This window comes from Bombina bombina, chromosome 1 (assembly GCF_027579735.1).
Source record: "Bombina bombina isolate aBomBom1 chromosome 1, aBomBom1.pri, whole genome shotgun sequence".
Classification (NCBI taxonomy): domain Eukaryota; kingdom Metazoa; phylum Chordata; class Amphibia; order Anura; family Bombinatoridae; genus Bombina; species Bombina bombina.
In genome coordinates, this window is record NC_069499.1 from 542,151,831 (window position 1) to 542,172,995 (window position 21,165).

Consider the following 21,165-nt stretch of genomic DNA (forward strand, 5'->3'; position numbering starts at 1 on the left):
GTTCAAGATGGTAACTGTAAGGACTATATTGCCTTTTGTTCAGCAAGGGAATTATATGTCCACAATAGATTTACAGGATGCATATCTGCATATTCCGATTCATCCAGATCATTATCAGTTCCTGAGATTCTCTTTTCTAGACAAGCATTACCAATTTGTGGCTCTACCGTTTGGCCTTGCTACAGCTCCAAGAATTTTCACAAAGATTCTCGGTGCCCTTCTGTCTGTAATCAGAGAACAGGGTATTGTGGTATTTCCTTATTTGGACGATATCTTGGTACTTGCTCCGTCTTTACATTTAGCAGAGTCTCATACGAATCGACTTGTGTTGTTTCTTCAAGATCATGGTTGGAGGATCAATTTACCAAAAAGTTCTTTGATTCCTCAAACAAGGGTAACCTTTCTGGGTTTCCAGATAGATTCAGTGTCCATGACTTTGTCTTTAACAGACAAGAGATGTCTAAAATTGATTACAGCCTGTCGAAACCTTCAGTCTCAATCATTCCCTTCGGTAGCCTTATGCATGGAAATTCTAGGTCTTATGACTGCTGCATCGGACGCGATCCCCTTTGCTCGTTTTCACATGCGACCTCTTCAGCTCTGTATGCTGAACCAATGGTGCAGGGATTACACGAAGATATATCAATTAATATCTTTAAAACCGATTGTTCGGCACTCTCTAACGTGGTGGACAGATCACCATCGTTTAATTCAGGGGGCTTCTTTTGTTCTTCCGACCTGGACTGTAATTTCAACAGATGCAAGTCTCACAGGTTGGGGAGCTGTGTGGGGATCTCTGACGGCACAAGGAGTTTGGGAATCTCAGGAGGTGAGATTACCGATCAATATCTTGGAACTCCGTGCAGTTTTCAGAGCTCTTCAGTTTTGGCCTCTTCTGAAGAGAGAATCGTTCATTTGTTTTCAGACAGACAATGTCACAACTGTGGCATACATCAATCATCAAGGAGGGACTCACAGTCCTCTGGCTATGAAAGAAGTATCTCGAATTTTGGTTTGGGCGGAATCCAGCTCCTGTCTAATCTCTGCGGTTCATATCCCAGGTGTAGACAATTGGGAAGCGGATTATCTCAGTCGCCAAACGTTGCATCCGGGCGAATGGTCTCTTCACCCAGAGGTATTTCTTCAGATTGTTCAAATGTGGGGGCTCCCAGAGATAGATCTGATGGCCTCTCATCTAAACAAGAAACTTCCCAGGTATCTGTCCAGATCCCGGGATCCTCAGGCGGAGGCAGTGGATGCATTATCACTTCCTTGGAAGTATCATCCTGCCTATATCTTTCCGCCTCTAGTTCTTCTTCCAAGAGTAATCTCCAAGATTCTGAGGGAATGCTCGTTTGTTCTGCTAATAGCTCCGGCATGGCCTCACAGGTTTTGGTATGCGGATCTTGTCCGGATGGCATCTTGCCAACCATGGACTCTTCCGTTAAGACCAGACCTTCTGTCTCAAGGTCCTTTTTTCCATCCGGATCTGAAATCCTTAAATTTAAAGGTATGGAGATTGAACGCTTGATTCTTGGTCATAGAGGTTTCTCTGACTCCGTGATTAATACTATGTTACAGGCTCGTAAATCTGTATCTCGAGAGATATATTATAGAGTCTGGAAGACTTATATTTCTTGGTGTCTTTCTCATCATTTTTCTTGGCATTCTTTTAGAATACCGAGAATTTTACAGTTTCTTCAGGATGGTTTAGATAAGGGTTTGTCCGCGAGTTCTTTGAAAGGACAAATCTCCGCTCTTTCTGTTCTTTTTCACAGAAAGATTGCTATTCTTCCTGATATTCATTGTTTTGTACAAGCTTTGGTTCGTATAAAACCTGTCATTAAGTCAATTTCTCCTCCATGGAGTTTGAATTTGGTTTTGGGAGCTCTTCAAGCTCCTCCGTTTGAACCTATGCATTCATTGGACATTAAATTACTTTCTTGGAAAGTTTTGTTCCTTTTGGCCATCTCTTCTGCTAGAAGAGTTTCTGAATTATCTGCTTTTTCGTGTGAGTCTCCTTTTCTGATTTTTCATCAGGATAAGGCGGTGTTGCGAACTTCTTTTGAATTTTTACCTAAAGTTGTGAATTCCAACAACATTAGTAGAGAAATTGTGGTTCCTTCATTATGTCCTAATCCTAAGAATTCTAAGGAGAAATCATTGCATTCTTTGGATGTTGTTAGAGCTTTGAAATATTATGTTGAAGCTACGAAATCTTTCCGTAAGACTTCTAGTCTATTTGTTATCTTTTCCGGTTCTAGGAAAGGCCAGAAAGCTTCTGCCATTTCTTTGGCATCTTGGTTGAAATCTTTAATTCATCTTGCCTATGTTGAGTCGGGTAAAATTCCGCCTCAAAGAATTACAGCTCATTCTACTAGGTCAGTTTCTACTTCCTGGGCGTTTAGGAATGAAGCTTCGGTTGACCAGATCTGCAAAGCAGCAACTTGGTCCTCTTTGCATACTTTTACTAAATTCTACCATTTTGATGTATTTTCTTCTTCTGAAGCAGTTTTTGGTAGAAAAGTTCTTCAGGCAGCGGTTTCAGTTTGAATCTTCTGCTTATGTTTTTTGTTAAACTTTATTTTGGGTGTGGATTATTTTCAGCAGGAATTGGCTGTCTTTATTTTATCCCTCCCTCTCTAGTGACTCTTGTGTGGAAAGATCCACATCTTGGGTAGTCATTATCCCATACGTCACTAGCTCATGGACTCTTGTTAATTACATGAAAGAAAACATAATTTATGTAAGAACTTACCTGATAAATTCATTTCTTTCATATTAACAAGAGTCCATGAGGCCCACCCTTTTTTGTGGTGGTTATGATTTTTTTGTATAAAGCACAATTATTCCAATTCCTTATTTTATATGCTTCGCACTTTTTTTCTTATCACCCCACTTCTTGGCTATTCGTTAAACTGATTTGTGGGTGTGGTGAGGGGTGTATTTATAGGCATTTTAAGGTTTGGGAAACTTTGCCCCTCCTGGTAGGAATGTATATCCCATACGTCACTAGCTCATGGACTCTTGTTAATATGAAAGAAATGAATTTATCAGGTAAGTTCTTACATAAATTATGTTTTTTTATCTCCCACCATAATTTTAATGACTTTTGGTTTAACCTTGAAAATAGCTTTATCAATGCAGCAACCAGGGGCGCGATCCGATATATGGCGTAGTTTGCGGCACAAGCGAGGGAACCCGCATCGCCCGCAGTTTCAGCTCGCATCTCGAGCTATCCAATATACGGCGCCGTAAGTCGGATAAACCAGCGATGTCCAGAAATCTGCGCAAGTACAAATTTCTGGCGTCGCCAGTGACTTACGCCACGTTAGAAACTGCCGGCGCCTACAAAACCTGACTAAAGTATGAAATCACCCGCACTGTCTAACACGCCTCCTAAACATAGCCCGACACGTCTAACACGCCTCCCTAACATAGCCTGACACGTCTAACCCTCTATCCGCTATCCCCCCTCACTATCCTAACAATTAAAAAAGTTATTAACCCCTAAACCGCCACTCCCAGACCCCGCCGCTACCTAATAAAGTTATTAACCCCTAAACCGCCGCTCCCGGACACCGCCGCCAGCTATATTAAATCTATAACCCCCTAAATCTATTTTAAAATTATTAACCCCTAATTTATTCCCCCTACCCCGCCGCCATCTATATTAAATTATTTAACCCCTAAAATACTAAACTATCCCTACCACTAAACCTAAGTCTAACCCTACAAATAGCCCTGAAAAGGGCTTTTTGCGTGGCATCACCCCAAAGTAAATTGCTCTTTTGCCAGCCCTTAAAAGGGCTTTTTGCGGGGCATGCCCCAAAGAATTCAGCTCTTTTACCAGCCCTTAAAAGGGCTTTTGGTGGGGCTTTGTCACAAAGTAAACAGCTCTTTTGCATCTAATCTAATCCCCCTACACCGCCACCACCTATAATAAATGTATTAACCCCTAATCTAATCCCCCTACACCGCCGCCAGCTATATTAACTATATTAACCCTAATTATATTAGGGTTAATATAGTTATTATATTATATATATTAACTATATTAACCCTAATTATATTAGGGTTAATATAGTTATTATATTATATATATTAACTACATTAACCCTAATTATATTAGGGTTAATATCGTTATTATATTATTTATATATTAAGTATAATAACCCTATCTAACCCTAACATCCCTAACTAAACTCTTATTAAGATAAATCTAATATTAATATTATTAATTAAAATATTCCTTTTTAAATCTAAATACTTACCTATAATACCTATAAAATAAACCCTAAGATAGCTAAAATGTAATTAATAATTACATTTGAGCTATTTTAGGGTTTATATTTATTTTACAGGTAACTTGGTATTTATTTTAACTAGGTACAATAGCTATTAAATAGTTAATAACTATTTAATAGCTACCTAGTTAAAATAATTACCCAATTACCTGTAAAATAAATCCTAACCTAAGTTACAAATACACCTACACTATCAATAAATTAAATAAACTACAAATATCTAAACTAAAATACAATTAAATAAACTAAACTAAATTACAAAAAAAACCCCACTAAATTACAAAAAAAAAAAAAATTACAAGATTTTTAAGCTAATTACACCTATTCTAAGCCCCCTAATAAAATAATAAAGCCCCCCAAAATAAAATAAAATTCCCTACCCTATTCTAAATTAAAAAAAGTTCAAAGCTCTTTTACCTTACCAGCCCTTAAAAGGGCCTTTTGCGGGGCATGCCCCAAAGAAAACTGCTCTTTTGCCTGAAAAAACCCCACAATACCACCCCCCAACATTACAACCCACCACCCACATACCCCTAATCTAACCCAAACCCCCCTTAAATAAACCTAACACTACCCCCCTGAAGATCTCCCTACCTTGTCTTCACCCAACGGGGCCGAACTCCTCATCCGATCCGGGCGATGTCTTTATCCAAGCGGCAAAGAAGAAGTCTTCATCCCGGCGATGTCTTTATCCAAGCGGCAGCAAAGTCTTCTTCCATCCAGCAGCATCTTCCATCAAGCGGCATCTATAATCTTCTTTCTTCGCTCCTCCGACGTGGAGCATCCATCCCGGCCGACGACTGAACGAGGAATGAGGTACCTTTAAATGACGTCATCCAAGATGGCGTCCGTCGAATTACGATTGGCTGATAGGATTCTATCAGCCAATCAGAATTAAGGTAGAAAAATCTGATTGGCTGATTGAATCAGCCAATCAGATTCAAGTTCAATCTGGCGGTTTAGGGGTTAATAACTTTATTAGGAATTGCGGCGGGGGATCACGGTTGACAGGTAGATAGACATTGCGCATGCGTTAGGTGTTAGGTTTTATTTAGCAGATCGCGGTTGACAGCTAGATAGACATTGCACATGCGTTAGGTGTTAGGTTTATTTAGCAGGTAGTTTAGGGAGTTACGGGGCTCCAATAGTCAGCGTAAGGCTTCTTACGGCTGCTTTTTGTGGCGAGGTGAAAATAGAGTAAGATTTCTCCATTTTCGCCACGTAAGTCCTTACGCTGTAAATTGGATACCAAACTGCGCTGGTTTGGTATACCTATCTATGGCCCAAAAAACTACGGGCGACGCCAGAAATATATGCTCGTAACTTCTAAGTTACACCGTATATACGATACCAAACCAGCGCAAATATTGGCGTTGCCAGCTTTTGCGGGCGACGATTTTTATCGGATCGGGCCCCAGAAATCTATCTCCTACTGATGAGTTCCAAATAGAACGAAACAGGGTGTCTAGGAGTGATTTCTGATTTGCTGCTATAATCCTGTTAAAGGGATAGCTGTGTTAAAACAGTATTTTTGAAGCAAAAAACTGAGAATTTGCATATCTAATTTGCATAGCTTACCCACAATTCTCTTGTGCATTGGTAACATTGTATATGAGTTTTTTCTGGGGATAAAGCAAGCGGGGATTCAGGGTCGGCTCCAGAATGAATGAAATGGGGGGGCATTTTTTTTTCACGAGGGGGCACACATTTAAAAAGCATGTGGGGGCACACATACTGTTTGCATGTGTAGCTCTACCAATGACCCTACTAATGATCAAAATAAGCTTTTACGTGACAATAAGTTTGAATGCCAAGCAGTACATTACTTGTACAGATATTATTAATGATATTTACCAGCACACACACAGTATATACAGTATTTATATACACACACAAATTATATATATATATATATATATACACACACACACATATATATATATATATATATATATATATATATATAAACACACACACACACACACAGTATATATATATATATATATATAAACACACACATACACACGGTATATATATATATATATATATATACACACACACATATATATATATATATATATATATATATACACACAAACAATATATATATACACACAGTGTGTGTGTGTATGTATGTATGTGTGTGTGTGTGTGTGTATATATATTTGTATTTTCTATGGGTGATTACAGCCACCTGTGCACCCCTTCTTTGTTCTGTTTGTTTAGCTTTGTGAGCTCGCATGATGGTGTGCCTGTGTTAGGGACTCAGGCTAAGGAAAGGACCTTGACGTGGTGCCTGAGCTTTCCCATTTGGCCAGATGCGGTGACTAACCTTTCCAGTTGTGATTTTATCTTAGCTGTGAGCTAGCTGGTGAGTGCTGGGTGTTTCTATGTGTTGTATTACTTTTTATTTGTAATCTCCCTTGGTTCTTGCACCCATTCCGGACTGGGGTTAACTGCCTGTGGCTCTGGTGACATCACAGCTTTTTTGGAGTGCTATTTAGCACCCAGGGCTGGATGTTACTGAGTCACAGGATGTGTACCTGATCCGGTCTTGGAGTGCAGTTCCCTTCCATGTTTTGTATTTTCTATGGGTGATTACAGCCACCTGTGCACCCCTTCTTTGTTCTCAGTTTGTTTAGCTTTGTGAGCTCGCATGATGGTGTGCCTGTGTTAGGGACTCAGGCTAAGGAAAGGACCTTGACGTGGTGCCTGACATTTCCCATTTGGCCAGATGCGGTGACTAACCTTTCCAGTTGTGATTTTATCTTAGCTGTGAGCTAGCTGGTGAGTGCTGGGTGTTTCTATGTGTTGTATTACTTTTTATTTGTAATCTCCCTTGGTTCTTGCACCCATTCCGGACTGGGGTTAACTGCCTGTGGCTCTGGTGACATCACAGCTTTTTTGGAGTGCTATTTAGCACCCAGGGCTGGATGTTACTGAGTCACAGGATGTGTACCTGATCCGGTCTTGGAGTGCAGTTCCCTTCCATGTTTTATATATATATATATATATATATATATATATATATATATATATATATATATATATATATATATATATATATATATATATATATATATATATATATATATTAAAACAACCTTGGGGACAAATAGGAGATGTTTTGAAACATGTAAATAATAAACATAAGGCTATTTCACTCATTGTCCCACAGCTACATTTGAAGTGTGTGTATTTGAGCACCTATAATCTGACACACATTTTACACTGATCACTGCAGATAAAGCAGTCACAATGCACACTTGTTTTGTGTGACCTGCAGTGGGGAAACCAAGGAATTCCCAATTTGCTTCTTTATCTGTGGCTGCCAGGATATAAAGCACAATAGGGAAGGGATACTACTCTCACACACACATTGGTTATACGGCTGTGTTTTCACAAAATTACTTCTGCCTTCGCTCTCACTAACTGTTAGCTTCTCCCAGCACTTCCTGCAGAGGTCTGATGATGTCATCATCTCACTTCAGCTCTGTAGTAAGTGGGTTAGCAGGAGGAGGGGCATTGCAAGCCCTAGGTTAACTGTGAGAGCACCAGCAGGGAAATGCAACTTTATTTGTTATCTGGTTGTAAATAGAGGAGAGTAAAGAGATTAGCTGGGCCCTCCAGTGGCGGATCTCCAGGGTCCAGTGGCTGCAAATGGTTGATGCGACATTTGGGACCCTGGACGTTCCGTCACTTTTAAAATGTAAAAAAAAATATTTGTTTTTTTTTAAATCACTTCTTTTGCCCTGGGGGGCACAGCATTCCATTTGGGGGGGCATTGCCCCCCAATGCCCCCCCCTTAGAGCCGACCCTGCGGGGATTCTTGCCTAGATGTGCTAATTTCCTATGCAAATATTTACATTGATTTAATTTTGAGACATGGAGGATTTTAATTTCAGTTTTTTATCTCCCCCCATCATTTTAATGAATTTTGGTTTAACCTTGAAAATAGCTTTATCAATGCAGCAACCAGAAATCTATCTCCTACTGATGAGTTCCAAATAGAACGAAACAGGCTGTCTAGGAGTGATTTCTGATTTGCTGCTATAATCCTGTTAAAAGGATAGATGTGTTAAAACAGTATTTTTGAAGCAAAAAAACCTGAGAATTTGCATATCTAATTTACATAGCTTACCCAGAATTCTCTTGTGCATTGGTAACATTGTATATGAGTTATTTCTAGGGATAAAGCAAGCAGGGATTCTTGCCTAGATGTGCTAATTTCCTATGCAAATATTTACATTGATTTATATATATATATATATATATATATATATATATATATATATATATATATATATATATACACACGCACACACACACATACACACACACACATATACATATCCATCTTTAGAGATGTATATATATATATGTATCTCAATGTTAAAGACCTTTGCCTGCCTCATATCTTTGAGCCCTTATATCTTTTGTGTGCAATATTTTTTTTTAAAATAATATTTATTAGATGGTGTTATTATGAGTGTAACTATACTTTACAATGTGTTTTGTGATACTTTTTAGTTTTGTGAAACAGTTAACCAGAGCTCTGAGGTTGCGGTAATCATTCTAGTGTAAATCGCGATTGCCCTCAAGGGATTGCTTTTACTTTCAACTCTTTATACGAACAGTAAGCACGACAATCGCAAACCCCCGCGATAAACCCTTTGCTCTCCACTTACTCTGGCCCTATGTGTTTAATCCCAGCAAATTACCACTTTATTGTTGAAAGCATTACAGCTCTTCACCAGAACACTCTGCAGAAGCAATCACATGACCCTCACCAATTACCCAACGTGTTCCGCTCAGGAACTGCAATGCTTGTGGCTCTCAGTCAGGATTTTACCTAGGTGTTTAACTTATTGGTGTAAGCGTGCATAATAACTGAGTATTTGGGCAACCAAACAGATGTTGTAATAAAGAGCAAAATGACTATGAACTTGTTAAAGATGAAAATTAAACAACATAAGGATCCATGAAACAGAAACAGGTAAAGTAAATTAAAGGAACATTTTAAAATAAACATAAAATACTGTTAGAGCAACTTTCCAATTTATCTAATTTACTTTGTTCTCTTGGTATCCATTTTTGAACAGCATACCTATGTAAGGTAAGGAGCAGCAATGCACTACTGGAAACTAGATGCTTATTAGTGGGTGAACATACAGTATATCCTTCTTGTCATTGACTCACTCAATGGCGCCCATTTAACAAGCTCCGTAGTGAGCTTCTGGGCACGTGTTTCTGGCGAGTCTTCAGACTCGCCAAAAACAGCAGTTATGAAGCAGGCAGACAGACATCTCCGGAAATCAACCCGATCGAGTACGATCGGGTGATTGACACCTCCCTGCTGGCAGCCCATTGGCCGCGAGTCTGCAGGGGGCAGCTCTTGTGAGCTGCTGGTGCAATGCTGAATACGGAGAACGTATTGCTCTCCGCATTCAGTGAGGTCTGGCGGACCTGATCCGCACTGTCGGATCAGGTCTGGCAGACTTTGTTAAATAGAGGCCAGGGTGTTCAGCTAGCTCCCAGTAGTGCACTGCTGCTCCTTCTACAAAAGATATATACATTGGAAAGCTGTTTAAAATTGTATCCTCTATCTGAATAAATAAATACATTGTTTGGATTTCAGGCTCTTATAAAGCTGTAAAAAAAAAGGGGGTTAAACACGCAGTCAAAGTGGCACACCTGGAATATCTCCTTTCTGCTACAGAAGAGGATACAGCCAGTGATTGGAGCGTACCCATCTATACCTGATTCTCATTTGCTCACTAGATGCATGCTCATCTGGAGTGGAGCAGGAGTACAACTTTATCTGTGTACATAACCCCTTTGTAAGGTTTAAACACAGAGGCCTAGATTTAGAGTTTGGCGTTAGCCGTGAAAACCAGCGTTAGAGGCTCCTAACGCTGGTTTTAGGCTACCGCCGGTATTTGGAGTCACTCAAAATAGGGTCTAACGCTCACTTTTCAGCCGCAACTTTTCCATACCGCAGATCCCCTTACGTAAATTGCGTATCCTATCTTTTCAATGGGATTTCTCTAACTCCGGTATTTAGAGTCGTTTCTGAAGTGAGCATTAGACATCTAACGACAAAACTCCAGCCGCAGGAAAAAGTCAGTAGTTAAGAGCTTTCTGGGCTAACGCCGGTTTATAAAGCTCTTAACTACTGTGCTCTAAAGTACACTAACACCCATAAACTACCTATGTACCCCTAAACCGAGGTCCCCCCACATCGCCGACACTCGAAAAAAAATTTTTAACACCTAATCTGACGACCGCCACCTACGTTATCCTTATGTACCCCTAATCTGCTGCCCCTAACACCGCCGACCCCTGTATTATATTTATTAACCCCTAATCTGCCCCCCTCAACGTCGCCTCCACCTGCCTACACTTATTAACCCCTAATCTGCCGACCGCAAAGCGCCGCCACCTACGTTATCCTTATGTACCCCTAATCTGCTGCCCCTAACACCGCCGACCCCTATATTATATTTATTAACCCCTAATCTGCCCCCCACAACGTCGCCTCCACCTGCCTACACTTATTAACCCCTAATCTCCCGACCGGACCTGAGCGCTACTATAATAAAGTTATTAACCCCTAATCCGCCTCACTAACCCTATCAAAAATAGTATTAACCCCTAATCTGCCCTCCCTAACATCGCTGACACCTAACTTCAATTATTAACCCCTAATCTGCCGACCGAATCTCGCCGCTATTCTAATAAATGTATTAACCCCTAAAGCTAAGTCTAACCCTAATACTAACACCCCCCTAAGTTAAATATAATTTAAATCTAACGAAATGAATTAACTCTTATTAAATATATTATTCCTATTTAAAGCTAAATACTTACCTGTAAAATAAATCCTAATATAGCTACAATATAAATTATAATTATATTAGAGCTATTTTAGGATTTATATTTATTTTACAGGTAACTTTGTATTTATTTTAACCAGGTACAATAGCTATTAAATAGTTAAGAACTATTTAATAGCTAAAATAGTTAAAATAATTACAAATTTACCTGTAAAATAAATCCGAACCTAAGTTACAAATAAACCTAACACTAGACTATCAATAAATTAATTAAATAAACTACCTACAATTACCTACAATTAACCTAACACTACACTATCAATAAATTAATTAAATACAATTGCTACAAATAAATACAATTAAATAAACTAGCTGAAGTACAAAAAATAAAAAAGAACTAAGTTACAAAAAATAAAAAAATATTTACAAACATAAGAAAAATATTACAACAATTTTAAACTAATTACACCTACTCTAAGCCCCCTAATAAAATAACAAAGCCCCCCAAAATAAAAAAAATGCCCTACCCTATTCTAAATTACTAAAGTTCAAAGCTCTTTTACCTTACCAGCCCTGAACAGGGCCCTTTGCGGGGCATGCCCCAAGAAATTCAGCTCTTTTGCCTTTAAAAAAACATACAATACCCCCCCTCCCAACATTACAACCCACCACCCACATACCCCTAATCTAACCCAAACCCCCCTTAAATAAACCTAACACTAAGCCCCTGAAGATCATCCTACCTTGTCTTCACCATACCAGGTTCACTGATCGGTCCAGAAGAGCTCCTCCGATGTCCTGATCCAAGCCCAAGCGGGGGGCTGAAGAGGTCCATGATCCGGCTGAAGTCTTCATCCAAGCGGGCCAGAAGAGGTCTTCCATCCGATTGAAGTCTTCATCCAAGCGGCATCCATCCGGAGCGAAGCGGCAGCATCCTGAAGACCTCCACCGCGGAACATCCATCCTGGCCGACGACTGAACGACGAATGACGGTTCCTTTAAATGACGTCATCCAAGATGGCGTCCCTCGAATTCCGATTGGCTGTTAGGATTCTATCAGCCAATCGGAATTAAGGTAGGAATATTCTGATTGGCTGATGGAATCAGCCAATCAGAATCAAGTTCAATCCGATTGGCTGATCCGATCAGCCAATCAGATTGAGCTCGCATTCTATTGGCTGTTCCGATCAGCCAATAGAATGCGAGCTCAATCTGATTGGCTGATTGGATCAGCCAATCGGATTGAACTTGATTCTGATTGGCTGATTCCATCAGCCAAGGTAGGATGATCTTCAGGGGCTTAGTGTTAGGTTTATTTAAGGGGGGTTTGGGTTAGATTAGGGGTATGTGGGTGGTGGGTTGTAATGTTGGGAGGGGGGGTATTGTATGTTTTTTTACAGGCAAAAGAGCTGAATTTCTTGGGGCATGCCCCGCAAAGGGCCCTGTTCAGGGCTGGTAAGGTAAAAGAGCTTTGAACTTTAGTAATTTAGAATAGGGTAGGGCATTTTTTTTATTTTGGGGGGCTTTGTTATTTTATTAGGGGGCTTAGAGTAGGTGTAATTAGTTTAAAATTGTTGTAATATTTTTCTTATGTTTGTAAATATTTTTTTATTTTTTGTAACTTAGTTCTTTTTTATTTTTTGTACTTTAGCTAGTTTATTTAATTGTATTTATTTGTAGCAATTGTATTTAATTAATTTATTGATAGTGTAGTGTTAGGTTAATTGTAGGTAATTGTAGGTAGTTTATTTAATTAATTTATTGATAGTCTAGTGTTAGGTTTATTTGTAACTTAGGTTAGGATTTATTTTACAGGTAAATTTGTAATTATTTTAAATATTTTAGCTATTAAATAGTTCTTAACTATTTAATAGCTATTGTACCTGGTTAAAATAAATACAAAGTTACCTGTAAAATAAATATAAATCCTAAAATAGCTCTAATATAATTATAATTTATATTGTAGCTATATTAGGATTTATTTTACAGGTAAGTATTTAGCTTTAAATAGGAATAATTTATTTAATAAGAGTTAATTAATTTCGTTAGATTTAAATTATATTTAACTTAGGGGGGTGTTAGTATTAGGGTTAGACTTAGCTTTAGGGGTTAATACATTTATTAGAATAGCGACGAGATTCGGTCGGCAGATTAGGGGTTAATAATTGAAGTTAGGTGTCGGCGATGTTAGGGAGGGCAGATTAGGGGTTAATACTATTTATGATAGGGTTAGTGAGGCGGGTTAGGGGTTAATAACTTTATTATAGTAGCGCTCAGGTCCGGTCGGCAGATTAGGGGTTAATAAGTGTAGGCAGGTGGAGGCGACGTTGTGGGGGGCAGATTAGGGGTTAATAAATATAATATAGGGGTCGGCGGTGTTAGGGGCAGCAGATTAGGGGTACATAGGGATAATGTAAGTAGCGGCGGTTTACGGAGCGGCAGATTAGGGGTTAATAATAATATGCAGGGGTCAGCGATAGCGGGGGCGGCATATTAGGGGTTAATAAGTGTAAGGTTAGGGGTGTTTAGACTCGGGGTACACGTTAGAGTGTTAAGTGCAGACGTAGGAAGGGTTACCGCATAGCAAACAATGGGGCTGCGTTAGGAGCTGAACGCGGCTTTTTTGCAGGTGTTTGGTTTTTTTTCAGCTCAAACAGCCCCATTGTTTCCTATGGGGGAATCGTGCACGAGCACGTTTTTGAGGCTGGCCGCGTCCGTAAGCAACTCTGGTATCGAGAGTTGAAGCTGCGTTAAAAATGCTCTACGCTCCTTTTTTGGAGCCTAACGCAGCCTTTATGTGGACTCTCGATACCAGAGTTATTTTTATGGTGCGGCCAGAAAAAAGCCAGCGTTAGTTTTTCGGGTCGTTACCGACAAAACTCCAAATCTAGGCCAGAGTAAAACAACATGTTCTATTAGATCTTATTATTTTACACTAGAATGTGTGGATTGTCAACCTACAGCTGTGAGTTTTGAAAGTATGGATGAGCAGTCTTTTCATTTTGCAATGTTAGGCAATTTGTGAGCTTTTTGCAGGTTGTTTGCGTATTGTTTAAGCAGTTTTGCTGTCCACGGATTATCAGTTTGGAAAGCGAAACTATTTATCAGTAGTTTAAACTATAATAGTTCTGAATTTAAAGTGTACGTTGTTGACTTCACAAGTTTAACCCTGAACCAAGCTAGTTTATAATTTGCCAGCAGAAGTGATCAAATAATGAACTGCAAAACAATGTAGCTTTTGCTAACCAAATTACAGTGCCTGGCTAATCTACTCAAGTAGCAAGTCTTGATAGGCTCCTCCAAATAAGTGATGGATTAAGTATGGCTATCGAAAAAAAAAAAACATTCTCACATGCACCTAGAATGTTAAAGTATTTGCGGGACACAATAGGCAGTATTGCTGGGTTGTGCTAAAAATTAGTGTGCAACTTGATATTACAAGTCCATGGTAAAACAGATTTAACAGAGAAAGTTTTGTGCGGCCAACATCACTGTAGTGCACCCATTTCTTTTAAAGGGTATTCACGATATCGCTGATATTACAAGTTGAAAGTTATGGGATGCATATAGCTGTAAAATAATAAGCTCCATCTGAGACCTGTAAGTGTAAGGGTTAAAAGAAAAATTCAAAAACACTAGTAAAACATATTAAAATATTACACCCATATATAGAAAAATGTAACATATAGGTAAAAATAAAAGGTTTAAAAAGTGATATGGTATTTGGCAAGGTGTTTGACTGGAAAGGGCTCCAATGTGTGTGTGAATATAGACAGATAGAGAGATATCTAAATATGTGTATGTATACATGTGTATTTATGTGTTTTTATGTGTAAATATCTATGTGCGCACATATATAAACTTATATACACGTATATACACATAGATACACATACATACCCATATATAGACATATATACACACTTCTGAGCCTTTTCCGGTAAAATATCTTGAAACATGCAAAATAATTTTTAATCAATTTCAAAATCAATTTTCCTACGTACTTCATTTGGAAGAAAATGTTCTTTTTATCTTTAAGTAGATATTTCTATATATATACGTATATGCAATATACTGTATATCTATATCTGTATATAATCATATAGATATAAAGGTATAGATATATATTTCACAAAAATATATACAGATATATATATATAGAAATATCTATTTACAATGAAATTAAAAATACTTCTAAGAGAAGAACATAGGAATTTCAAGTATTCCTAACACACCTTTGGCTTTGCCACAGTTGGTCTAATGCAGTTTCAAGTTAGCATGAGAGTGCTAAATGGAAAATTATTTCTATAGAGCACCCCATAAATGTCTATAGAGAGAGGGGGTTAGTGTGTTCGCAATATCTAAAATCCTGAAATTAGCAAGCCTGAATCTTCCGTTCACACACTTTTTACTTTCAACTTGCAATACGGTTACCAGTGCTAACCTGAGAGTGCTATTTTTTTACCTTTAGTGCAGTTAGCGCTCATTAGGGATAAAAAAAAGTATTGCTTTATTTTTAATCTAGGCCAAAGGGTTTTATGTGCCTCCTCATTAAGGGCCAAATTACAAGTGGAGCACAAAATATCGCTTTTGCGAAAGTGATATTTGCTCTCCACTGAGTAATACCAGTGAATGCAAATGTGCGCTGGCATTACAAGTTGTGCACAATGCTAATGCGGGCGTGCTTCCATAGGCTCCAATGGGTGCCTTAATCTCATGCTGTGAGACACAGCATGAGAATTAGCACAGCGAAGGGGGTAAGTCGCAAAGCGATGGCAGCAAATTGCAAATATATATGTATATAAATATATATGTATGTGTTAATATGTATATACACATATTAAAACATAAATATATATGTATATAAGCATATACATTTATATTTATAGGGAACACACAGTTCCCATAGACCGTAATGTAATTTTTTTTCTAATACTCATCACCTGCCAACTTTAAACCCTACAAACTGCTTATTGCAGTTATTTTATTAAAAAATAAGGATGCTACTATCTTTATTTTTTAATAAAGTATATTACACTGTATTTTGTGGGCATTTGGTGGACATTTATAAAATTAACCAGAGATCTGATCTCTGGTTAATTTTATGGGGCCGATTTATTAAAGCTTCAACTGTGAATGAGCTGGAAGTCCGCGTCAAATTAGATGCAAAGTTTATCTGCCCTAGTTAATACAGCATCAATATTTAAATGTTCGACATAATATACGCTCCTGTGAGATCAATTTGATGCAAATCGTTGCTTGTGTTATTCGAAGGTAATACAGATCATCCTCCTTCACATTCAACTCTATTCGAGCGTATTACTGATGATCCGCCTTTGCATTCGACTCTATTTGACCCTCTTACCAATTTATAAAACATTCAACAGGTACGCTCACGTCTATTCTGACACAGCGTACCTATCCTTCAAACCACCACCTCTGTGGCCGCAAATGCTATTAAATCAATGGGAGTCTGAAAAGGTTTTTTCTATGCTGTTTGTCATCAAAGACAGTTAACAATGAACATGCAGAATATTTTTAAACTAGTCCTAAAGCCCGTTCACACGGGCCATTTTTTGCAGGGTACAGCGGTCCCACCCCTTGCGCTCTCTCCCTCCCCCTCTCTTTTGCTCTCTCTCTCTCTCTCCCCCCCTCTCTTTTGCGCTTTCTCTCCCCCTCTCTTTTGAGCTCTCTCTCTCCCCCCCTCTCTTTTACGCTCTCTCTCCCCCCTAATTTGCGCTCTCTCTCCCCCCCTCTTTTGCGCTCTCTCTCTCTCCTACTCTCTTTTGCTCTCTCCCCCTCTCTTTTGCGCTTTCTTTCCCCCTCTCTTTTGAGCTCTCTCTCTCCACCTCTTTTGAGCTCTCTCTCCCCCCTCTCTTTTGCGCTCTCTCCCCCTCTCTTTTGCGCTCTCTCCCCCTCTCTTTTACGCTCTCTCTCTCCCCCCTCTTTTGCTCTCTCTCTCTCCCCCCTCTATTGCGCTCTCTCCCCCCCTTTTTTGCTTGCTCTCTCTCCCCCCCCTTTTTTGCTTGCTCTCTCTCCCCCCTCTTTTGCGCTCTCTCCCCCTCTCTTTTGCGCTCTCTCCCCCTCTCTTTTGCGCTCTCTCTCCCCCTCTCTTTTGTGCTCTCTCTCTCACCCCTCTCTTTTACGCTCTCTCTCCCCCCTCTCTTTTGCTCTCTCTCTCTCTCTCCCCCTCTCTCTCCCCCCTCTCTCTCCCCTCTATCTCTCTCTCCCCTCTATCTCTCTCTCTCCCCTCTATCTCTCTCTCTCTATCCCCTCTCTCTCTCTCTCTCTCTCCCCCCCTCTCTCTCTCCTCTCTCTCTCTCTCCTCTCTCTCTCTCCCCCCTCTCGCTCTCACCCCCTCTCTCTCTCTCCCCTCTCTCTCTCTCCCCTCTCTCTCTATCCCCTCTCTCTCTCTCTCTCTCTCTCTCTCCTCTCTCTCCCCCTCTCTCTCCCCCTCTCTCCCTCCCCCCTCTCTCTCCCTCCCCCTCTCTCTCTCCCTCCCCCTCTCTCTCTCCCTCCCCCTCTCTCTCCCTCCCCCTCCCCTCCCCCTCTCTCTCCCTCCCCCTCCCCCTCTCTCTCCCTCTCCCCTCTTTCGCTCCCTCCCCCTCCCCTCTCTCCCTCCCCCTCCCCTCTCTCTCTCCCTCCCCCTCCCTCCCCTCTCTCTCTCACTCCCCCTCCCCTCTCTCTCTCTCTCTCTCTCTCTCTCCCCCCTCTCTCTCTCCTCCCCCCCTCTCTCTCTCCCCCCCTCTCTTTTGATCTCTCTCCCCCCCCTCTCTTTTGCTCTCCCCTTCTCTTTTGCTGTCTCTCTCCCTCTCTTTTGCTCCCTCTCTTGTGCTCTCTTTATCTCCCCTCTTGATCTCTCTCTCCCCTCTTGATCTCTCTGTCACCTTTCTTATCTTTTCCCTACCCCAGTCTCTCCCCTCTTTTGGGCTGTTTTGAGCTCTCAGACTGCACGGCCCACCTGCCCCCCCCCCCCCTTCATGCTCGACCACGCCCCCTTCACGGCCCTCGTGCTCGGTCATGCCCCCGGCCACGCTCAGTCATGCCCACTTCTGCTCGCACTGCAGAGACTTAGGGACTGTAAGGCCAGGTGTGTTTGTCCTTGTGCTGTCTCTACTGCGCATGACAGCTTCGGACTTTTATAGTATAGGATTTGTGATACTTTTATGACACGGAAGGAGGAAATTAATGAACCATCTGAATCATGAAGTATAATAAAAATGTTTCATGTCCCTTTAACCTTTTGTGATAACAAAATATATTTCTGCCATTATTACTAAATAAAATCAAGTAGGGAGATGTTACCCTACTTATGGGTTATGTTTAATCTCCCTGTCGTAGAGTTTATTACAAAGCAAGGGGACAAATTATTTATACAGGAATGAAAGAAAGGAACACAGTCCCTGACCTTTCAGACGCAGAGGGAGGAGATTAATAAACAAGTAGATGTGCATCAACAAATGCATTAATAATGACAGGTAATGCCTGTTTGGAAGCAGCACTAGTAGATATAGGGATAAAAACGAAATAAATACATTACATAATATAGCTAACTTCCTTTTTTTGATAAATCTATTTGCACCATGTTTAACGCATATAATACAAGTCCCACTCTCCACTTCGCACAAAATTTGATGCAATAGTTTGCACCAAATTTGACACAATGCTTCACACCAAATTTTACGCAATACTCAAACTCCTAAACAACCCACAAACTAGTAAAATTTTCCATCACTTTTTATTGGGAAATGCATAATCACGTGATTAATTAAATCAGCCAATCTGATTTAAATATACATTTTATACTATCACTAATGAATCAAATTGCTCTATACTTGTGTCATTGATCACTCATCAGAACTTGTAAGTGTTAGATGTGTTACATTGTGTATTATACTTTGAAAGTATGTATATGGGAAATTGGTATTAAAGATAAACATTGATGATGACATTAGGCCACACAGTGTAATATTTTTTACAATGATTTTAATAATCGAATGATGTTTGATTCAATATAATCTTAAGCTGATAGCTCAAAGGGATAGTCCACCTAACATTAAACTGTCATGAATCAGAAATTAAAATCACCTCTTTAATGTCATCTTATTTTCTTCCTTCTCTTGAATTTCATTTTCATTAAGAAATGTCATCTTAAATGCCAGCCCATTTTTTAAAACATGTAGGAATGGTGTTTAAAACTAGAATTCAATCAGGAAGTGATACACAGGTGCAGAAAGAAAACTGGCCCAGCTCTTAAAATATCCATTGTTTGCAAATAAACACATATGATACCCTGATTACATGTTATATTTCCAATTATTCTTGCTCAGAATAATAATATATTTACAATATATACATATAGTGGTATAAATAAACACAGAGATATGAAAAACAACATTGTTTAGAACAAAAAAAGAATCTAGGGACATGTAGATATGTTTGCAAAAGATTTATGACATAACACACACACATATATATATATATATGTATATGCAAAGATATATGTACAAATTCTAGCATTAATAATCATTTAAAAAGAAATAAAAAAACATGAGATAAGCATTTCATGATTTCTAAAAATACAAATACACATTCATTTATGTGAAAATATCATATAACAGATTTTTTGTATAAAAAATAAATAGGAAAATAACTTTCTATGAGATATTATTGTTTGTTCAGGTATAAATCTAGCTATTTCTTGGACATTAACAGATGAAAAATAAAAGATTAGCTTTAGAAAAATGTGCTTGTTCATGGACAGTAATGAAATGGTATAAATAAAGTTGGAAAAAAACAGAAAAAACTGTCTTCATTTGATAAACATTCAGGGTAGATCTTTTGATACATAAGGATATCCGTGACATTGATGACTCTTATTTATCAACTGTCCAATGCTAATCACGCCGGACTTGATACGTTTTTTTGACAGACTTTATAAATAAGGCCGTCAAATGTAGACTTGCGCCAGCGATGTATGGCGAGCGTATAGTCCATCGCAAATGGGTCGAGATTGACGCCTTGATAAATCGGCCCCTATAAGCGCTAATTGCTCCCGTAATTGAATGTAAAATATGCATAACGCGCTTTGGGGTTTGGGCTTTAGGTCTAATGCAGTGTCGGGTTAGCGAACATGAAGAATTGCTAATTTTATATTGTGTTATTGAAATCTAAAATATAAAATATGTTTAAAAATATTAATAATCATTTTTAAAAATTGTTATAGATACTGTAAAAATTCTAAATAATCCATATATATAGAATAAAGGAAGAAATATTAGAGCATATAATAGTCCTCTAACAAAAGAAAGGGAACAAACAACGGCACACATATGAGTTATAAATCACAATTTATTGAACAAGCAAGACATTATCATAAAGGAGTCAGCCCACTCTTGTCCCGCCGTCCTGTCTGAGACAGAACTATGCAAACAACCAAATATATACATATTAAAAAACAGGAACCAATCCTTAAATCTGACACAGGCCTGTATCAACTAATGACTAATGTTGCAACATAGTCTGGAATAGATACAAAATCCAGACTAATTAGAGCTATATCGTATCTTAACACATATGCTATAAGAAAAACAAACCTTGAATATGCATAAATGGTATCTGTGATGAGAGCAGGATATGATGTCACTAGTTGGGGGCGGGGCTTATGTCCGGTAGTCTGTGTCGCAGTTAGTTAGTGAAATCAACCTGACTAGATGTATGTTTCTGTGCTCTGTAATAAAATAGAGTTGTACCATCTTTGCTGTGTCCTGCATATGTCCTGCATCTCATGACATGGTGTCAGAAGTTCTGGCCTGCGCTTCTGTTACTAATCGATTGCAATGTCAAAGTTTACCCCACCTGAGCCTTTTGACTTCTCTCAGCCTGCAGCTTGGCCCACATGGCGTCAGCAGTTTCAGCGCTTCAGGATTGCTTCCAAACTGAACAAGTAGAGTGGTGATGTACAAGTTAATTCTCTTTCATACTCTATGGGGGAAAAAGTGTTCAATGCTTTTACTTTCCAA

The 21,165-nt window shown here is 39.2% G+C and overlaps 1 protein-coding gene across 2 annotated transcripts in view; it reads right to left on the bottom strand.

The window, feature by feature from the left end:
- CD28 (CD28 molecule) overlaps nt 1-21,165 on the bottom strand; it is a 163,504-nt gene that overhangs the window by 57,504 nt on the left and 84,835 nt on the right. The gene's annotated exons all lie outside the window — the stretch shown is intronic.